The sequence below is a fragment of the Dermacentor andersoni genome, chromosome 1, assembly GCF_023375885.2.
Source record: "Dermacentor andersoni chromosome 1, qqDerAnde1_hic_scaffold, whole genome shotgun sequence".
Taxonomy (NCBI): domain Eukaryota; kingdom Metazoa; phylum Arthropoda; class Arachnida; order Ixodida; family Ixodidae; genus Dermacentor; species Dermacentor andersoni.
In genome coordinates, this window is record NC_092814.1 from 168,311,928 (window position 1) to 168,331,785 (window position 19,858).

The following is a 19,858-nucleotide window of genomic DNA, read 5'->3' on the forward strand; positions in this document are numbered from 1 at the left end:
ACGCACCCCTTCTCCCATTGCAGCATCCCGGAGGCGGCCCTCCTGTTGCCGCCCTGTTTCCTCTGGCTCCATCTTCCATCTGTGCTATACTGTATCGCGAAAGGCACGGTTTACTTAACGGGGTACATCGGCGCCGAATGAAAAGACATGCACCTGGGCCTATACGCTTTCGTGGTTTAGAGTATCACTGAGGCCGGTGCATTCGCAACGTGGACAAACATCTAGCACTTTCTCTACTTCCTTATTATTTGGAATTATCTTGTACTCAGGAGAAACGCTGCGATTTGGTGATGTAGCAAGTATCGTCATTTTACGTTTTATTTGCTTAATTGTTGCTCTAATTAACCTTTTTCCCCTCAGCAATAAACAGAAAAAAGAGGTCATTACACTGATCACACTTAAATCGTACAGCTGACCACTGCCTCACTGATTAAACGTATTTATTGAAAACAATGCAGAACCTTCCAGCGGAATGTTAGGATAGCTGCACGGATAAGCACACGTTTGATTGAGAGCTGGATACGGATGTGACGGAAACTTGAGATGTTAACCTGCACGGTACAGCACTGCGGCATGCTGCACATGGTGGGCAGGTACCCGCACGCACTCAAAAGTATTTCAAGAGTCAATGACTTCTGTTCTCCTACAGAAGCAACGCCTTCATTGCGTGTGACGTGCAACCAATGTCTTCCAACGGGCCCGGAATGTCTGGGAGCTGTAGGCACCCGCTGCTACTCACACGTAACATAACCTTTGTAGGCTATTTGTTACGATGAGTATTGGCTGCAGGCCTAAAGAACCCAAGTCCTCCGCATCATTACATGATTGCCACGTTGACAAGCCAGACTGCTGTTTTGTGGATGACGTTATTAGTGTAAGCAAGTTTGATACCGATCCCAATACAAACTACTTAAGCCTGAGAATACATGTTACATAAAACATATCTTTCGGCATTCCAACAAACCATCGTTCTTTAGCATTATTCTGAAAGCGCAGAAGCTTGACAATAGGTTCAAACCAGAAAGCAATATAGAACAAAAATATTAATAAGAAGCATGCAATTGAAAGAACAGCATTTTCATTACTTAGTATGCGCATCATGAGTTCAGAAAGAAGAAATATACTACAGTATAGGGAAACGTTGCGCTAGTTGTTCAACGTTCATAATTTGCCAAACAACGCTAATGTATTCGAGGACAACGAAACTAAGGTACACATACGAGCACTTTCTGATGACCTTCCTTTCCTTGTGCAGGTATGTTGTAGGACTGTTTTGGCAAATCAGAAGGAAGGGCTATGCAGAGTCGACTGCAAACACGCCTAGGTGCCGCCAACATGCCTGAAAGATTAGCGAAGATTTATATACAATAAGGGCGCAGGGCTGAGCAAGATAGAGCGTGGTTCGCTCAAGGGTTCGTCGTCGTCTTCACCAAACCGATAGATATCTTTGCCGCTGGCCTCGACTACATGTCGCGTTGCAGTACACTGTGAATTTAAACATTGACTAATTTTAATTGAAAGGTCATGCTACATTAATAGCTATGCAAATGCAGCTTGCATGGATGTTTTTTTTTTTCTTTTGTTCTTCACGGATCTGCTGTGCATTCGATACGACAGCCGGGAAAAAAAGCGCTTTTTTCGCTGTTCTGTTTGCGGTGCGCATTAGCGTTTCATATTACATGATAGTAATAATATATAATGACCTAAATAAAATTTCGTCTTGGTGTGATACATGGCTTATAAACTAAACGTTAATAAATGTAAAGCAATGAGGGTGTTTCGAAAGATTAACCAGTTCATTTCTCAGGGCTATGATCTTAACGGTTGCCCTCTTCAGTTCTTCGACAGCTACAAGTATCTAGGCGTCCATATCACTAATAATCTGTCATGGCAGAAGCATATCCACCATGTTATTAACAAAGCTAACAGTTCCCTTGGTTTTCTACGGCGGAATTCCCGCCTCGCTCCCGTTCCGTTGAAACTACTACTATATAAAACACTCGTGCGTTCTAAATTCGAGTACGCTTCATCGATATGGGACCCGTACACTAGCTCGTTAACACAGTCCATAGAATCGGTTCAGAACCGCTCAGTTAGGTTTATCCTCTCTAACTACTATCGCTTAGCCAGCGTTTCTCGCATGAAGCAAAAGCTTGACCTACCTCTCTGTTCTACTAGACGTCGAATTTCCCGCTTATGCCTGTTTCATAAAATAAACTACACTAATAATGACCTAAAAATGACACTTATTTCGCCACCGAGCTATTTGTCATTCCGTATTGATCATCGAATGAAAGTTGGGGTGCCTCAGTGTAAAAGCAATGTATACCTCGAAGCCTTCATCCCGAAAACAAGCCAAGACTGGAATCGCCTTCCCGCATCCATCGTCACTATCACAGATCATGATGTGTTCAAGTCGGCTATCTGTGACCATGTGCTGCCTCATTATCCATTTTTTTCTTTTTCTATTGCCACTCCTCTCTGTAATGTCTGTACGGCCTTGAGAGTAACTAAATGAAATGAAATGAAATGAAAGAGTCGTATCCTAAGTCAGATCTATTTTGTTTGATCCTTCCACAATGCTCCTGTTCCGAGATCTTGCTGAAATTTGTTAGGTCCAAACATTTTCTTTTCGCCAGGCGTGAATGACAACGGAGCTGTTATCTGTCCCGCGCTGTTTTCGAACTTGCGCGCATTGCGAGACGAGGTGCATCACTCTGGTGTCGTGTTGCTGTTCCGACAGAATCACCAGATTCAAAAATTTAGTCGCACTGAGCGAGCAATTTTAAGATTTATATTTCCGGTGACGAGCCTCGTGCATCAGTTGTTTCTCAAGGCGTCATCTGTAGTGTCAGAACTATAAGATATTCTTGGAGCTGTGAAATTTGTTGGCGTAAGTCCGTACTAACGGGTCATCTTCTCTGACTCTGACTCTGATTGACGCACTATTGTGTGACCCTCCTTCAGCGCCTTATAAAATTTCTAGAACATGTCTCGCCGTATTTTCCGGTAGACAGATTTCATTTCGTTGCATTCCAAGCCATATTGGCATACAATCCAATGAAGTTGCAGCTAAAACGCAGGCTAAGATAAATACTTTAAACACACATTTGTTGCCTTCTCGCCGTCAGATGCTATTAGGGGTCACCCTTGTGGCCGGCGATGCATGCTATGCTGGCCAACATGGTTTGCTGATGTGGAAGCTGTCATTTTTATGTAGCATAGACCCTCAGTTTCGCTTCTCAGTAAACTCTAAAGTCGATCGCACACTACACATGCCCTTACACCGCTTACGCCTCGAGGTGGCCTACTTCATGCACCGTGTAAGGAATAGGACAACACCAAGTGCACGCACTGCGACATTGTGAAACTTCTGTTGAGTATTGAGCACCGTCTTGTTGAGTGCCCACAGCACGTTCAGCGGCGAGATATTTTTCGTAGCTGTCTGAACGGGAGGGGGGCTTTGGAGAAACTTTCTTTCTCTGTGAAGAACATGAGTTCACACCAGACGGGCTCGAAGAAACGCTCATTGGCTCTAAATGTTTTGCAAGATTTTCTCATGCTCTATTTCACGAACAATAGTTTGTGAAGCGTAATTTATGTGCTTCTTTTTCTTTTATACAATGACTTGGTAATGCGTATTTTGTTCTCGTACTTTTCTAAGCTTTTTCTTAACCTTTCTGTTTTTATTGGTACATCTATCTGGTTCTATAGTGTTTCGGTATTTGTTACCTCATTTTTGCCCCTTATGTTGTTCATCTTCGATCAGCTTTTGTGACAGCCGGCTAAACTTATGATCTTTCCCAACCAAAACGAAGAAAAAGAAGCCTTGTAGAAAGACAAAACTAAGCTTGTCTTATACGATGCGATTACATTGAAGTTTGTAATATACTTGCACACGACGAACGCTAGGATTAAATATAAGAATATTATTTAACTTAATTACGCACTTCCTAACTGCACTTTCGTGCGCACTGCTTGTGATGCTCTGCATCAGCTTACACAGGCCGCAGGATTATTTTCCACCACTGTTTAATATTAGTTATCTAACGACGCAAACGTGCATTGACCATTCTCTTTCGTCATTCCTTTTATGTCCTTGCAATCTTTCTAACTGCAAACCCTTCTAGCGAGTGTAGCCATATATGCATGTTTGCGCGCGTTAGTATTTCTAGCTGAGCCGTTAATAGCATTGCCGCCGCGACACAGAGCTTATAGTGCCCTCCATGTAACATGTGGAGTATAGTAGGAGAATAGTCCCTGAAGAGAGCGAATGATGCTCTTCTGCTCGAAGCTTGAGCAATGGCGAACCGTTCTATCCTCGGCTGGGGATAATGTTGACAAGTAAACACTACATGGGAGATACCGTCACATGGTTCACCACAGCCACGTGATGGTGATCGAGCGCTAGTGGAAAGTTTCCCCAAAATGTGCTGCATGCCTTCTGTGAAAGCAGGATTAATGCACATGTCGCCGTGCTCACAGGGCCGTTCTTTTTTTTATTATTATTTCGTCTGTCATCTGCCAGGTAGTTTCCAGATAATCTAATGCTGCTGGCTACCTAATGGAATCGTGTAAATATGGCGGGGATATTGATGTAGAGAAACTGTCGGCCACTTATACACACTGCGTTGGCGTCAAGTGTACAAGAGACTTGGAAGCATGTTAAGATCATATTAATTCATAAGAACGGCCCATTGTTACGCCATTATGTACGTATTGTAGGGGCGCAATAAAGTAAAACTATTCCATACTGTTGCAGTGAAGCAGTCTATGGCTGGGATCCTGGAGATTTCTTCGTGGCGTAACTTCGACAGAAAACTATCATCATCAATTGCTCATACCACCAAATGCAATGGCTCATATCCCCTACGAGCACTCAGCAAAGTGAAGCGAACAGTGCATACATTCTTTGTAATCGCGCATACAACATACAGAACAGTATGCGTTTCAATAAAGAACAAATGCAAAGCATGCATCCAAACTACATAACTGATGATAAGGTCCTCCTGCGCCTACATGCAGTGCGAAGCGCGTAGTGCCCCTGCATACATTTCCCGGTAAAGAATACTGTTGCACAAGTTGCCACGGGCGACGGCAGCTTGACTGTAGCATACGAAGCAGGGAGTAACGTAAGTACACTTTTGTACGTGAAGGAAGAGCCCACGTAGCAACTGATTTTTGTTGTGACAGTTCTATGGGTTGGCTTCGTATAGTGAGGACTCCTGAAGAACAGCGTGCATACGAGACGCGGCCAATTTCTCTTATCCATGGTTAACTCTTTGTAGGTGCATGAAGTAGTGGCGCCAGCCAAGTCGCAGGCCGTCGAAACATCTTACGCTAATAATTAAGTAAAGTGCATGGGAATGTCTCAACGTGAATAATTTCAACCTACGTCGCAATAGGTAATCGTTCTAGTTGTCGTTTACAGTTTCGCTGTCCAACCATATTCACAGCGTGGTTTGGAGACAATTTTGTTTTTATTCGATTTATGCAATGAGACCTCTACGACTGGTCAGAATATTTTTCGGACAACCCCACTTCTCCTGTCTGTCACGCGACGTCACGAAAACCGCGAAAACTCCCCATCGGATATGTTCCGTGCAGACTGATTATGCATGATTAGCCCGCACAAAAGCAAAATATTTATTTCTTATTCAACACCTTTTTTTGCCATTAGCTCTCCGCTATTGGTCAAAATTTATTCGGGCTGCGCCTTCTTCGCCTGTATCTCACGCGACATCACAAACCGCGACAACTCAACCCGTGAAAGTGACGTGAACGGATTAAAGATGCATTCATAAGCCAAATAAAACTGAACTGTTTTACAGCGAAGCTGTATATGGCTAGTTTCCAGCGGACCGACGTCCGTAGACCAAAAACCGTGGGATGATCCCGAAAATAGCGCAATACCGGGCCGACCCGCAGTGGAAGTAAAGCGGGCTTACTCCACCAACTTGCAAAAATAAGTTTAATATCTTGGCTTCAAGTACAACCCGTATCAGATATTAGGCTAATAGGAACAGATACTACACTTTGAGCTGCGTCGGCCATGTCTATGTTTGCACCACCCTCTCTTTGTCGGCGTTCCAAACACTTGCGTGTCTCCTTTCCTTCCGCCCTCCCGTGGTGGCGACGCCTGTCGAGTATCCTCCGGTTCCTCGGGGCGGCGGTCCCGTCGTCCACGCGAATTTACATAAAGATCACGCTAAATGAGTCCATATATATGTTCAAAATTCTGTGTCGCCTCTGTGTCGTATGCTAAACAGCTTCTCTGGTGATCCACCTTCATACAGTGGAATGGCTAATGATTTTTTGGAACAGTCGTAGACTGCCCGTTACAAAAGGAACAGAAGCCTATTGATCGGTCTGGCGCTGGCTGCAAGGATCTTCTCGGGAGAACCGAATCATTTGCGTATTATAAAAAAAATTACGTGTTAGTATAACGTTGTCGAGCCCTTTCGGCGCAATACGATATCACTCTTACAGCTCTTCTTCGATGAGTATCTGTTTTAGCGGCATTCGTAACCTTCCGTTGCGCGCCGCCGCGACTTTCGACAAGCCAGAGCAAGCTAAGCAAGGGGAAACGGGCCAATCCCAGACGCTGGCGGCGCCCTCTTCATCCGGTTATCTACTTTCACTGCACTCGCTCAGCTCCATCAAAACCCTCTCCGCTTCGGCGTGTTCCTCGCCTCTTGTCGCTCAATTAGATAGGAAAAATTTGTCAAAGTAGGCAATGCTATTTGCTTTGAAATCAAACACAGGTGGCCTACTATAAACGAGGAGGATGTTTGATTGGTTGGTTAAACAATGCTGAGGGCGACCGTCTCATGCTTACGTCAGCGGTTCTCACATTTTATGTCATGATTGGATTAAAAAATATACTTGAATAGTTTTACGTTGTAAGGCCCTATATCTAACTCTTAGTCGATCAAGTGCCCCTCTACTAAGCTCAGGATTTTCAGTTCAACTGAATTATCAGCCCAAAGGGAATATGTGTAGGCGAGTTGGAGTTATTAACGCGCATGATTCCATTAATCTCAGTAGGTGTGAGCCCAACATTTCGTGAGTATGTGATTCCGTGAGCATGCATTAGTGAACGTGCCTGAATTTGATTTTGATGAGTCTGAGTCCCATGAGTGTGGCTCGGCTTAATTTTAATGAGTCTGATACGTGGAGAGCCTGGCTTCGCTACGCTTCTGGCAAGTCTGAGTGCGAGTGAGTCCAGCTACGCAATCGGAATAAGTCAAATGATAAACATAATTATTTGGTTTAGTTTTAGCAAGTTCTATTTATTTTTATGACTTACGCTTCCAACTGCTGTTCTTTTATGTGTAACATAAGCATTCAATACTCTGTTCCTACTTTACCTCCATATCTTTTGAAAGCATTGTCCCCTTTCCTTTTTATAGACATGAATATCAAAGAAAAGTTGGCGCATTTAAATGTATCCAGTTACCCGTCATCCCAAATAAATCGATTGCCTTCTTCCATTTTACGTGCATTACTGTTTTCGTATCATTGTCTGTGTTCCTATAGCGTGAGCTTCTTGGCAAAGTATCAGTATGAATTTTTACATATTCTTTCACGGGGCACGCAGTTCTTCATGGTTATTTCTGTCGCTGTTATTGTAACGTTGTTATTTGCAAATTAGCACAACCCTACACTGTATGCATTTATTCTGATGAAATCCCAACCCCACGATTGTTAACATAACGCATATTGCCCCAAACCTGGGGCTGAATCCACGAAGATCTTTTTCGTACTCGTCCTATGCCATTGGCCGATTGCCTTGGTTAATAATATGTCCAGCCTAAGTATTGCCTGAAATGTCCTCCTACAAATTAGTCTAGCGTAAGAGCTTTCTATGAATGAAGGTCCTGTTCTATAAATCACGGATACTATATTCAGCTGATCTCGACCGAGAATTTCCTATGCGGCCGACAGCTTCCAGTTCAAGAAACACTGCCATGCCCCAGTCTTGTCGAGCAATTAAACGCGGGCAGCAACAACTGCTTCGAAATGGACTTATGGTCTTAACATTTCAACGGCCTTTCTGTGAATCGTGGGCGTGAGGGACTCCTGATAAATTGAACGTCTCTGCACGACCTTTTGAATGGGCCGTCGTCTCTGTGTGAGCCTTGCTTATTTTACGAGCCGCTTCAGCGAACACCCCTCTTTTTCCACTAAAGCCCGCTTCTGACTTACCAATTTAGTGTTTATCCTTTAAAATTACTTTTTCCCGTTTTCGCCTTAAGTCCCACGGTAAGGCGAAACACCTCGCCCCGCGGTGGAGAGGTGCGAATGAGTGGCATAACCGCGTGTGCTTCCGAATAATGCCTGGCTGTGTGAACCGTTTCCGTAATTGAAAACCGTGATGAGAAAGCGGGGCATGCAGCCCGGCCAACGAGCAAAGGACCAAGGCTCAATACATTTTTTCATCACTCCAAAGCCATGCAATACTCTTCTTTGTGTTTAGGTGCTACTCTCTGGGGCCAAAAACGGACGGGAAAGGCGAGTTATCAAAGCTGCATATTTTCTTCTTAAGCAAGCCTTAAGAAACATTGAATCATGAATTACTAAATTGCCATAACACTAAACTATTAAATTAAAATAATGAAATATTGAATTATTACTTAATGCAAGTTAGTATACAGGGTGTTTTAGCATGCACTTCCAAATTTTTTTTGGAAAAATTGCCTGTGGCAGATAGCACAATTCTAGTCCATGAGTTGGTCTACTCGGAGAGGCGCACAATACTTGCACAATAAATTGAAATGCATAATCTAATACTTGACAAAAATACTTAATTAAGTTTTTAACTAATAACCTTGTCGCACTTATTGCAATTTACAAATTCTAGTGGGTGCAGCTGCAAGGCACACCCACTTGAAATGAACTATGTGGATGATACCATTGACGACATATCCGCCGTCAAACGTGCGCTAAAAAAATGCATTGTCGTTCCACTTACTTTTTTAACAAAACGTCGTTTTAATTGAAACATAAAAATAACATAAATAATAAAAATAAAATGCATTTCTCCGCAAAGTTCGGGAATCATTATCTCGAAACTCGTGTCATCCTAAGATTTCGTTTCAAGTGGATCCGCCTTGCGAACTCCCCGGCTAAGGAAGGAAGGAAAGGAAAAAGTAGAGAAGGAAAGGCAGGGAGGTTAACCAGTTTAGCGTAACCGGCTTGCTACCCTACACATGGGAGAGGGATGGGGGCGATGAAAGATGGGGAAGGGGGAGAGAGAGAGAGAGAGCACATAGCACAGCACACAAACATCGTCCGGTAGAGTCCATCAATCTGGCATTGTACGTGATAACACTGTCAGAGCCGCTTGTCCAATCCCGTCTCTTTCAAAAACTGAAGTAGTCCCTTCGTCGCCTTCACCTGCGATGTCTTCTGTCGGCGGCATGTGAAAATCGTGTCGAGGGACAATGGTCTAGTGTCAAGGTGCGCGAGAACGGATGCCAGGGACTGTCGCTGAACATTATATTCAGGACAGTCGCACAGAATGTGTTGCAGCGTCTCCTCGCAAAGACAGGCATTGCAGAGAGCGTTGTCGGCCATTCCAATGCGGAATGAGTAAGATTTCGTGAAAGCCACCCCTAACCATAAGCGATAAAGCAGAGTCGCCTCGCTTCGGCGGAGTCCAGTTGGCATATAGAGATGCATCAAAGAGGGCAGGTGGTATTGACGGTTGCTCTGGTTGGTCTGGCTGTTTGGTGTGCACCATGAAGAGAGCGTCATCTCCTGTGCAAGCACTCGAAGTCTGCTAGCTGCGTCGGATCGTGAAAGCGGTATGGCCTCTTCTTGTGCGTCTTCAAGAGCTGCCCGAGCGGCATTATCGGCGTCTTCGTTTCCAGTGACGCCGCAGTGACTTGGCAGCCACTGAAACGTCACGTGGTGTCCTTTCTCCTGTGATGTATGGAGTAGGCATCTAATATCGAATACGAGCTGTTCGAATGGCCCGCGACGCAGAGCTGATAGTATAGATTGTAGGGCTGCCTTTGAGTCGCTGAAGATGGACCATTGTCGAGGTGGCTCCCGACTGACGAAACGGAGTGCAGCGCGAAGAGCAGCTAGTTCAGCAGATGTCGACGTTGTCGGGTGGTCAGTCCTGAAGCTGATGGTAATAGCTTTTGCTGGGACAACCACAGCACCGGACGAACACTGGGTGTTTGTGGAACCATCAGTATAAATGTGTTCACTGTCCGCGTACCTCTCGTGCAGAAGAAGCAGAGACAGTTGTTTGAGTGTACCAGGAATCGGAAAAAAGTCTGAACTGTCGTCGCCTGTCCTCAAACTCCCCGGCTAGAATTTGTAAATTGCAATGTATGCCAAAAGGTAAGTAGTTATAAACTTAATTAGTAAATTTTTGTTCATTGTTCGATTGTGGATTTTAATTTTTTGTGCAAATAATGTCCGCCTCTTCGAGTAGACCAGGACATGGACTAGAATTGGGCTATCTGCCACATGTAATCGAAAAAAATATTTGGAACTGTTCGCTGAAACACCCGGTATAAAAAGCAATGTCAATAATGAGGCATGAGTGTCTGTAACATAAAACACCTTCAGTATATGCCGATACTTGGAACCTCAGCATTGACTAAGGTTTTATGTTTTTATCTGTTTCATCTGTGCCGCCGCAATGTTCTTTATTGTTAATTTCTAATCGCGACGTTCGAATAAGTCCAGACTCATTTGCAAGCGAAAATTGGTGCCATTAATGACTACATAAACACAGACGTGCATCACCACGCATGCTCAGCTTGTATGTTTCCTTAGAATTCCGCATCTGCCTTGAGTAGTGATTAGAATTCAAGTGGGTATAACTTGCATTTCGCCGCTGTTTCCTTGCAGCAAATTTTCTGGCAAGACGCTTTAGACGTACGTCCATTTATGTACTAGTTCGCAGGTACTGAAAGAAAACTGAGCTGTATTCATTGCCTGCATAAAAATTATGTGCTCGCTCAATGATGGGCGCTTGCCGCGGGATGATTGATTGATTGATTGATTGATTGATTGATTGATTGATTGATTGATTGATTGATTGATTGATTGATTGATTGATTGATTGATTTAATGGTGTTAATGCACCAAAGCAACACAGGTACTATGAGAGACGGCGTAGTGCAGGGCTCCTGATTATTATTCACCCTGGGTTCCTTAACGATTGCCCAAATCTAGCCAAAGGAATGTTTTTGCATCCCGCCTTAATCTGAATGCAGCGAACACCGCCTGCAGTCGAACCCACCAACTCATTGCAAGCAGCAGAACGCCGTAAAGCACTAAGCGACCACGGCGGGCCAGAAATTCGTTTGCTGTATTCGTATATCAATACTATGCGCTTCCTTCTCTCGCCGAATCCCATTTCTGCATTACTTAGCTGAGAAGCCATTGCCCATGCGCAGTGGGTCCAAAGCCCACGCCAGCGCTTTGTTTCCACCTATGGTACCGGTGGGTGCGCTCGCCACATGCCTGGTTGCCGCCCTGAAGCACGTCTTGTGCGGCACTCTGCTTTCCCCCTCACCCTTTCTCCAGACTCTCCTCCTCTGCTTTCCTCCTCGCGCTCTCTTCGCTCTCCCCTTCTTTCATCCCCCGCTGCACTCTGCGCTCGCTCTTTCATCCTTCGCTGTGCTCGTTCGCTAACTTGAGCCGAGGGACGCCGACGCTCAGCGCAGGAACGTGCACCTAAGAGCTGCGCTCTAAAACACTCTGTATAGTGGGACGAAAGGGCGCACAAGAGCGTAGCGCTTTGCGAGTGCCCATTCTTCGTTCTTGTGGGCAGTGTTGTCGAGCTACTTACCATCATGCTTGAGGCAATGTAAAGGCAAAACTTAATTTCTTGAATTGCTGGTTCATGCTGCAGCACCGCTATTTTCGTCTGTTTGGACCCGCTGAGTCCCGTAAAAGACCACTAGTGGTGACAAGTTCCATTTTTTTTTCACTTTTGAATGTAGAGCAGCCCTTTCGATGCTAGTGTAGCCACTGGCTTTGGTCAGGCGACGCTAAAGCGCTATGACGACGCCGAGAGCTGAGGCGTGAATTTGGAAGTCGCTTCGTTAAGCGTCATTTGTGCTTGCGTTCATTTTGGCACACCAATTAACCCAAGCCCTCCGCAAGACTGGCAAATTTGCGTCTCTAACATGCAAACTGCAAATATAGCTCTAATTGTTATTGTTATTTTTTTATTTTCTGCCCAAGTTATAACGTGTTACACCATGCATCACAGAAGATATGGCGACCCCGTGTAGAATGCCCACACTGTGGATTTCTGTATGGGGCAATGGTCACTTCGTAGTCAATAAATTTGCACAGCTAAGGCTCGCGTATTTAAACAGAAACCTCAGAAACATAAGAGCACCTAATATTGAACTTTTTGTGTGTGTGTGGCATGAATGTGGCAAGACATGCTCGCGGCCTCAGACTTGGAGGACCAGCGCAAGCTGGTGAACCAGGCCACGGAAGTAGCAAAGGCCAATAGCTACCAGGACTAAGGTCACCCACTTTGGATGAAGAAAGAAGCACCTTTCTCATTGGTTCGGATCATTCAGCGTTTATTCTATCTCTCTTTGGTGGCGTGAAACTGCGCGCGCTATAACTCAGGGGCAGCAAAGAAACCGAAGGCATCGGTGCCAATTGCCTGGGCACCTCAATAGCTTGTGCTACAGAATCCAAATTCAGTCATGTAAACGTAAGTCGTATATAAATTGAGATGTAAATAAGGGAAAGAAAGAAATACTTCTTTTTGTTATTCGACAATAAGGCTAAAGAGGAGTGAAATTTCTAGAGCGGAAACCTCGCGCGCTTTATCGTAGTTACGTTTATCTTATAAAGAACTTCGCGCAGGTTTCTCCGGCTTTACTTCGCAACATCAGACGCATACGCTGAATTGGTCGGGAGGCGATCGCTCCGAAAATGCGTACCGCCTGACTTCATTACCTATGTTCTCTTTGTGAATCGCGCTGCAGCGCCGATACTGCAGAAAGGCGGGGACATGATGGCGCTCGTGTGGCGGCGGCGACTGCGCGGAGAGTAGAGGCGGAGAGGGAAAGGCAGACGAGCGGCGTGCGTCTCTGTGATTCCCGTTCTTGCTTAATAGCCATAAGAAGCCGCCGTTTATCTCAGACCGACGTTCCGAGAATTTCTTTCCTTTTTCGTTGTTCAAAGAAGCTGGAGGAAGGAAAGGAAGAGGGCGAGGAGGAAAAGTGGGACAAGAATTTTTGCATAGCCATTATACACGCGCCGAACCGCGCACAGCAGATCGAGAAGCAACAGTGCTCCTTGAGCTCGCTCATTTTTTCCCTTCCCCTGGGAAGCTTGCTTGACCGTGAGTGTGCGACGGCGCGGTACCGTGCCGTGTGCGGGGTCCCTTAGCAAGTTCTTTCTAAACGCCCGCAATCTTGCATCCCGGCGCATATTTAAACAAGATTAGGAACGCTCACAGCCAGTTTCTAATTAAGATGTTCCGAGGTGGACTTGCAAATGCATAACCTCTCTCCCCGCAGAACAAAGCAAAAGGCCCAGAGAACAACTCCGAACAGTCGAAGAAAATTATATCCACTCCCCCCCCCCCCCCCCACTCCCCAGCCGTTTTTTCCCAAATCTGCCGCATACAATGTAAAGCTGCCCCACCTCCCACCAGCTACCTCCTGCACGCTTATTTCCATGTTCTTGTTTTCTCTCATCGTCTCTCTCCCTATGCGGTCTTTGTGCACAGTCATCGGCTCTCGCGCTCCGAGTTCCATGCAATCTCGCCCTCCGCCAGTCACCATTTGCCGCAAAGCCGGCGAATAGGAGAGCGGAACACGTCGCTTGCTGGCCTGCTCCGCTTCTCTACGTTTCCGTACGCGCACGTTCGTCGTCAGGGCGGAAAATTTAATTAGGAGAGTTTGCCTCAGAAAAGAAAAAAGGAGTTAGACCGAAGTAAAAGAAAGGAGGAGACCCATTCTTTCCCACTCGCAGCCCTGCGTTCACTGCTCGCGATAATTCGCATGCGGACTATTCTACACCTTAATTCAATGGCGTCCATTCGTGGCGTGTTAGGCGATATGCTTTGCGGCGCTGGTGCCAGATATTACCATCGTACGCGTATGCAAAGCGAACGACGTCGGCTCCTTCCGTGAGTCTGGCTCTGGCGCTTTAGAGAGAGGCAACCACTAAGTTCTCACGCGGGACTCACGAAACGTTACAGTTCACGCAGGCTGGACCGGCACGCGCCCGCCAACAGGCAGAGCTCAGTTGCGATTGCGGACGCGTAAGCCGGCAGGTTTATGCGAGCGAGTCGCGTGCAACGAAGAACGGCCGGCCCTTTCTCTCGCGCTGTGCAAAGCTTAGGACGCCACTCGATTGAAGTGCATGTGTGCTTGTTCTCAAGGGCCAGAAAGAAGTAACGCCGGAGAGGTCGCCTCAATTAACGAGAGCACGCGCTCCCCGAGATGGCCCTCCTCGGTGGCCAGAGCGAGCGAGAGAGAATGATCAGTGGTGCGCGGCCGACTTGTAGCATACCTTCTGCGGGAGGGCTTTCACCGCCCAAAACTTTGCGTGTGCACACGCGCATTTCCGGGAAGGCCGAGTCGACCGTTTTCTCAAGCTGCCCGGCAGAGTGCACGAGCTGAAGCAGTTTAGCGTATAATTACCGGAACCACGAGCGCTGAATAAACGGGCAAGAGCACGGCGGGGAACAGCTTCTTTCACCACCCGGCAAATTTTTTCGCGTACGCGGGACATTTTGGGCATAGGTCTGCGCTTTGTTGAGATTGCACCTTCACGTGAGTGTACCACCATCGGTCGAACAACCACTGAAATGCTTTGTTTCATTTTTTTGCAAAGCAGCTCGTATTTTTCACATTGTTATAAAACGAAGCGTCTTCCAACCAATCGAGCTTATGAAAGTTGGTTTTCCATTTCCATTTAATTGCTTTCTTCTTTTGTTCCCCGTTTTTCTCGGCCTGAATTCTCTGTTTACAGTAAATATTGAAAAATAAATAAACAGAAAAACAGACTTGGCCGCCCATGTTTTTTGGCAGCTCTCCATACGAACATGCAAGCAAGGAAAAAGTATGCGTTATCTTTGAAGATTGACGAAAAGTCTTGCTAGCCATATGTAAACAGTCATTTTCTACGGTATAATAACTAAAAATTATGCCGCTAGCACCCCTCCAGCCACCCTGTTCGCGTGTTTTCATTCGCTCATGTTTTTTTAAAATTTAGGTTGGTTCTACCTTACTAATAGAGAGAAAGAGAAGACAAATAGGATTGCATCACATGTACTACAAATTTTATTAATTTAATCAGGCATAATCGGTAGCTCATTACCATAACTTTAGAGTTAGTCATCTAAAAGAGAACAGACAGTCCATGCTTCTCAAGCCTCATATAATTTTATATTTACTTACAAGGGCGTGCCGCAGGGCTCGATGCTCAATTGACTCGTTTTTAATTTATAATAATGATCTGCCTAAACACATAACAAGCTGTGAAGGTTTTTTGTAAAGTGATGGCATTACTGTTCTCGCTATTGAGTGATGCTTAATAGGGGTTTTAAAGTAGTACTCTAAAACTACGGTTTGCAAATTAAACCAATCAACGTCACGTGGTAGTGACGGTGAAGAAAGCAGCGAAACTGGGAATGACGAAACTAGCATCTTATAGGGCGAACTTGTGCCCTCAAACACAGGCTACACTCAAAGAATGGCGACAGCGGTAAACACAGTTGGCGATGGTCTAAAATCTGATCAGCGGATAAAGCGCATCGCCTTTTATATATCAATCATCGAAGGTTCCAGAGTAATCGCTGGTGCCCGCGTGTCTTCCAGAAAGTTCTACACCAATCGCGCTGGGCGTACATGAAATCAGATTAAACAAGGTTCGGTGACAACAGACAGCGGATAGAACCATAGATAACATTCGAGAAACTTCTGATACATGCAGGCGCGTCCTGCGCTGTGCGATAACGTTTGTTAGGCGGTGAAACGTAGTCACTCGGTAAAGATAAACACGTGTCAATAACCCCTCTTAAAAAACATCGACCCAATGCCGCAAACAAACAAAAGTAACGATTAAAAAAAACACCCGTAGCAAAGAAACAACTAAATAAAGAAGTTCGTCAGCGTGCGTAAAAGGGCTTAAGACGCACCACGCGGACCACGTAAGATCGTGCGCGGTGCCACTGTGAATGCGAAATGCCGTCTGGCACGACTTCATAGTCCAGTGCGGTAATACGTCGGATGATCTTGCATAGGGTCCGAAATAGCGCCGCAATACTTTCTCACTGAGTCCTCGTCGGTGTATCGGGGTCCAAACTCAAACACGCTCGCCGGGCTAGTACTTGACGTAGCGTCGTTGAAGGTTGTAGTGTCGGCTGTCGGTCCTCTGCTGGTTCTTGATCCGCATGCGGACGAGCACTGGGGCTTCTTCGGCGTGCTAGAGATAGGCGGAGACGTCAAGATTCTCTTCATCGCAGACGTGCAGCAGCATGGCATCGAGAGCAGTCATCGGGTTCCTGCCGTAAACCAGCTTGAACGGTGTGCTCTGTGCTGTTTGTTGCCACGTCGTGTTGCTAGTGAACGTTACGTACGGCAGGACGGCATCCCAGGTCTTGTGCTCGACGTCGACGTACATTGCTAGCATGTCGGCGAGGCTCTTGTTGCGGCGCTCCGTGATACCATTCGTCTGCAGGTAGGCAGTTGTCCTCCTGTGGCTTGTCTGGCTGTATTGCAGAATGGCTTGGGTTAGCTCTGCTGTAAAGGCCGTACCTCTGTCGGTGATCAGGACGTCTGCGGAACCATGCAGCAGGATGTTCTCGACGAAAAATTTCGCCACTTCGGCTGCGCTACCTTTCGGCAGAGCTTTAGTTTCAGCGAAGCTTGTGACGTAATCCGTCGCCACGACGATCCACTTATTTCCGGATGTTGACGTCGGAAACGGTCCCAGCAAATCTATCCCGATCTGGGGCGCTATTCTGGACATTCCGCCATTTTCTTCGGTGCGTGACGTAGGCGCGACGCAAACAAAATGGCGCTGGTGGCCCAGTTTTGCTTACGTAACGTGACGCCAACTTGACGTTTCGCCTAAGAAACTGAAATGAAGGCATGAATGTAGCGTTATCAGTAAAGCAAAACAGTTTTCCTCCGCAGTGAAAATAAAGCAGCTATATCAAAGCATATGATTATTCCGTCGAAAACGCTTCTCGCTTCCGTCGTCTGCTGCGTACAAGCCGTCGTCTGCTTCAATAGCTAGGATGCGTGTCCCCGAAAAATGGAATGAGTCATCGCATGTTGGCGCCAACGCGCTTGTTTTCTTGCTTGAGACAACATACGTGACCTACCAGGGGTGATGCGCGCACGTTCTAGGTCACGTTATCGCTATCTCATGAAACGCAAGTGACTCAGCCCGACTCGGCTGACTGAGAAACGGCCGAATATCACCGATAGCGTTGCGCGCGCCAGAGATATCCACTAGCGCGACGCAAGCGCCGGCGCTGCAATCTCTTGTTCATTTCGCTGGTTACTCGCACCACGGGAGGAAACTTCAAGGCGCCCCCTTGCGTACATTTCTTTTTATAAATTAGAAAAAGGCCATTGTCATAACTTTTGATTGTGCGAAAAGGCATTAATCTTGATTACAATACAAATGCAGCAGTGAAAAGTGGACAACAGTGCCGAAAGCTTGCTAAGTTCAACCAATAGTATTTCGTATAAACGCGTTCTTTTGAAAAATGATGGCCCCAAACACAAATGCCAACACCACCCGAGAGCGATGCAAATACTATGAGCACGCGTTATGAACAAAAGTTTTTCGTGGCGCCAAACGACGGGGAAAATGTGGCGGTACGCATTCCTCTCGGCTGCCATTGCATATGGCTGCTCATTAGCATAATTCGCGCGGCTCGTCGCAGCAAAAATTATGGCGGAAAATCTCAGCAATGGCGGCCCAGCGCAACGTCACGCATCGTCAAAATGACGTTTACGAAACAGCCCTTCCTGTGACGCTCCTCACGAGATATTCCTTCAGCCAATCAGCAAGCTGGCATGGCGCATATCTTGGATCGCCACCACATATTCGCGCAATTGCAGATGCATTGCACTGGCTTCTGCACGCTACCGCTCACATTCTTTTTGAAGCACTAACATCACAATATATCTGCCAAGGACCAAAAAAATGTATTAGTCCATAAAATTTGCAGCTTCACGTCACGTTTCGTCATCTTGATGAGAACGCAAAATGACATTTCGCAAAACTTCCGTTTCCCGGCACAAATTTCAAGGCACGTGAGCTCGCCACGGCCAATCAGAGAGTCAACGGCGAGAGAGGCATAATGGCGGCCGTGCAGCCGCCATGCGTGTCGAGAATAGCACCCCTGCTGAAAATGTCGGCAAGGATGCTTGATCGGCTGTAGTAATCCCGCTGGGCTTGTCGGTGGTGTCTTGCGTTGCCGACAGTCTCGGCATGTCTTGACGTAACGGGCGATGTCGGCGGTCAGGCGCAGCCAATAATACCTTTCTTGTATCCTCGATAGTGTTTGGGAGAATCCGAGGTGTCCAGTGGTCGGATCGTCATGTAGGGCGTGCAGTACTTTTGGACGCAGCGCTGACGGAACAACGAGAAGGTAGTTGACGCGGACTGGTGAGAAGTTCTTCATGAGTACGTTGTTCCGAAGCGCGAACGAAGACAATCCGCGCCTAAATGACCCAGGGATAACGTCGGTATTCCCTTCTAAATACTCGAAGAGGTCTTTAAGCTCCAGGTCCGCTCTTTGCTGTTCAAAGAAGTCTTCTGCGTCTATTATTCCAACAAACGCGTCGTCATCCTCGTCGTCTTGCGGCGTTGGGTCAATGGGGGCGCGGGATAGGGAATCGGCATCAGAGTGTTTTGGTCCGGACTTGTAGATTGCATTGATGACATAGTCTTGCAGTCTGAGGCTGCTCCGCACCAGGCGTCATGAAGGGTCCTTTAAGTGATGTTCGCTGAGGACTTTCAACGGCCTGCCATATAAGCAAGGGTGGAATTTCGCTGCAGCCTAAATGATGGCGAGACATTCCTTTCCGGTCGTAGTATAATTGCCTTCCACTTTTGACAGCGACCATCTAGCGTAAGCTATCACCTGTTCATCTCCGTCTTTGCTCTGGACTAGGATGGCGCCGAGGCCTAGGCTACTGGCGTCAGTGTGGATTTCGGTATCGGCATCCTCGTCGAAGTGCGACTGCATGCCTCTTTTGAGTTCCTGAAATGCGTCGGCCTGCGGCGTTTCCAACTTGAACTCGACATCACATTTGGTTAGAGGTGTCAGCGGCTCAGCGATGCGTAAAAAGTCCTTGACAAAGCGCCTGTAGTAGTAGGCACACATGCCAAGGAATCTACGCACTGCATTCTTGTCGATGAGCTGCGAGAACTTTGCCATTGCAGCTGTCTTCTGCGGATCAGGGCAGACTCCAGATTTGCTGATGGCGTGGCCTAGGAACAGAAGCTCACTCTGGGATAGGGGAAGGGAGGGCCTACGTAACAGGTTCTGGACGATGTTTTTTGAATCTGTATACAATTACCTTCAAGCTATAAAACGTTTGCTATATTAATTTCTTCCTTTACTGTCACTATTGCCAGAGTCCTTTAATATAGCGATTACTGGTCACAAGACTTCACGCTAAGTTCACTATAGGGACGGAAGTTGCCGCTAGGGACGCCACTGCAGACAGGCAGGATCTCCTACAGGCGTCGGTAGCGGTACAAGGATGATAGATAGGTTTTGAGGAAAGGAAAAATATTAAACAGATGTATTGCTAGAGTGCACGAATGTAAAGCATGTATGGCATACCTGAGTAACTCAAGCAGGCTAGGTGACTATTTG

The 19,858-nt window shown here is 46.4% G+C and overlaps 1 protein-coding gene and 1 pseudogene across 2 annotated transcripts in view; both read right to left on the reverse strand.

The window, feature by feature from the left end:
- The window catches only part of LOC126547166 (neural cell adhesion molecule 2-like), a 458,110-nt gene that overhangs the window by 163,594 nt on the left and 274,658 nt on the right, over positions 1-19,858 (reverse strand). The window lies entirely within an intron of this gene.
- On the reverse strand, positions 5,880-6,054 carry LOC126547476 (U2 spliceosomal RNA; annotated as a pseudogene).